This window comes from Porites lutea, chromosome 1 (assembly GCF_958299795.1).
Source record: "Porites lutea chromosome 1, jaPorLute2.1, whole genome shotgun sequence".
Lineage (NCBI taxonomy): Eukaryota > Metazoa > Cnidaria > Anthozoa > Scleractinia > Poritidae > Porites > Porites lutea.
This window is the reverse complement of record NC_133201.1, coordinates 2,637,701-2,640,200: the sequence shown is the minus strand read 5'-3', so window position 1 is coordinate 2,640,200 and position 2,500 is coordinate 2,637,701. Positions and strand designations below refer to the sequence as shown.

Genomic DNA, 2,500 nt, shown 5'->3' with positions numbered 1-2,500 from the left:
TGGGGCCTCGGTGCGTTCTGGGTCTGGTGGTTCCTTGAGCGAGCTACCCGAACCATCTGGAGCTGACTCCTCCCAGGTCATTTGCCGGTCTTGGAACAGGGGCCGCTGTTCGGCACAGTTTGCTTCGTGTCGGTTTGCCCATCGCTGCAGAACCTGTGCAGGTTCCCACCGTGCGTCAGAATGCTCTCGTCGTTTTGACAAAACATCGTCACACGATCGCAAACGTAGATCGGCTTCTCCTCCCTCCGTGCCCTCGTCCACCTCGAAAACCAGGTGTTAATGGATGTGCCTTGTTTGTTTTCCTGATTGTTTTTTCTGCCTTGTTTTTTATATGCGTTGATTGCCTTTAGTTTTTTTTTTTTTTTTTTTTTTTTTCCCCATGTTTCCTGATGTTTAGTCATCGAATTACTTCTTACGTTGTGTTACCTAATTTTTGTCAACAGTAGCTAGGTCGGGCCATATTTGCTGCAATAAAGTTGTCAAGTTGTTTGAGTTTGTGGTTTGTTGTTCAAAAGTTCTCTCTTTGGTTTGCCCCTTTCCAGCCTGGCCCGGCCTTATTTTAAAATAGCCTTTTTTCTTCCCAGCTCATCCAGTTCTCCCTCCTGTATCAGCAGTTAGTCCCCTTAAGGTGGAGGAGTTTTCAAAGGAATTGGCCAGTCATCCCGACCAGCAACAAGTTTCTTATGTCCTCCAGGGTCTCCAGCATGGCTTTCGGTTAGGCTTCGACTCAGCTCACAAGCTTAAGCCAGCTAAAAGAAACAAGCCCTCTGCTCTTCTCCATGCCCACATTGTTGATGCGTATCTGGCTAATGAAGTCTCCCTGGGCAGGGTTGCAGGCCCCTTCGCCTCCCCCCCTTTTCCTCGTTTGCATATTAGCAGTTTTGGGGTCATTCCAAAGAAGGGCCAGCCAGGCAAGTGGCGCTTGATAGTCGATTTGTCTTCCCCAGGGGGTGCTAGTGTTAACGACGGCATTGATCCTCAGGATTTTTCTCTGCAGTATATTAAGGTTGATCAAGTTATCCGCATGGTCTCCCGTCATGGCCCAGGTGCCCTTATGGCAAAATTTGATGTGGAATCCGCTTATCGGAACATCCCAGTCCATCCAGATGACCGCTTCTTACTGGGCATGAGGTGGCGTGGTCAGTTCTACGTTGACCTCTCGCTTCCTTTCGGTCTCCGTTCTGCACCATTTATTTTCAATTCAGTAGCTGATATGGTTGAATGGATCCTTCTCCATAAGCATCGCCTTTCCGATCTGTTACATTATTTGGATGACTTTATTACCGCAGGTCCTCCACAGTCACTCCAGTGTGCTTATAATCTTAACACAGCAATCTCTGTTTGCCATCGGCTGGGGTTGCCTCTTCACGCTAACAAATGTGTGGGTCCAGCCACTTCTATGACTATCTTAGGAATTGAATTAGACTCCGTCAACCAAGTGGCCCGTCTTCCTGAGGACAAATTGCTTGCACTAAGGGAACTCATTCATTCGTGGATGCCCCGTCGCTGGTGCAGAAAGCGGGAATTGGAGTCCCTTATTGGCCATTTACACCATGCGGCTAAAGTAGTTTGGCCAGGGAGGGCCTTTCTCCGTCGGTTTATTGATTTACTGTGCTGCTTCCGTAACAAGGACCATCCTGTTCGGATTAACCAGGAATTTCGTCTTGACCTTCAGTGGTGGCAGCAGTTTCTAGCTTCTTGGCATGGCGTTGGATTCTGGTTGTACCCTGGCATGTCTGCTGCCACAGATTTGGAGGTCACTTCGGATGCAGCAGGTGCGATTGGCTTTGGCGCCTATTCTCAAGACCAGTGGTTTTATGGTGCCTGGTCAACGGTGCAGGCCAGGCAATCTATTGCATACCAAGAACTCTTTCCTGTAGTGATTGCTGCTCATCTTTGGGGATCGTTGTGGGCCAGGAAGCATGTTCTTTTTCGCTCAGATAACGAGGCTGTAGTCGCGATTCTCACGACCAGGACTTCGAAGGTTCCAGCTTTAATGCACCTTCTCCGTGATCTTCTACTCTCGGCGGCGCGTTGGGGTTTTACTTTCACTGCTGCTCATGTTCCTGGGGTCGAGAACAAAATTGCTGATGCTATCTCTCGTTTCCGTTGGCAGGAGTTCATGCAGCTGGCCCCGGAGGCTCATTCGTCCCCTTGTCCGATTCCGCAGCTCCTGTTGGACAGCTTAACACCTCCTCCCTAGAACAACGGTGCTTGCATTTCTTGGCCCAGGGTCTGGCTCCTTCCACCCGTCAGGTCAACGCAAGTTCGTGGAATTTTGCCGCCAAGCTGGAAAGCTCCACTCCAATGGCTCGCCTTGCCCTGCAGACGAGTGGACTTTATGTTTGTTCGTTTCATTTCTTGCAGATTCGATTCAGCATTCTTCTATTAAAGTTTATTTATCTGCAGTTCGCTCCTTGCACATTGAACAAGGTTTTCCTGACCCTCTGCTTAATTGCCTGCGGCTTCAACGAGTGTTGAGAGGGGTCAAGCATTCCCA

At 49.4% G+C, this 2,500-nt stretch overlaps 1 pseudogene; it reads left to right on the top strand.

The window, feature by feature from the left end:
- The first annotated feature begins 1,049 nt into the window (after nucleotides 1-1,049).
- The window catches only part of LOC140933880 (uncharacterized), a 2,172-nt pseudogene continuing 721 nt past the window's right edge, over nucleotides 1,050-2,500 (top strand).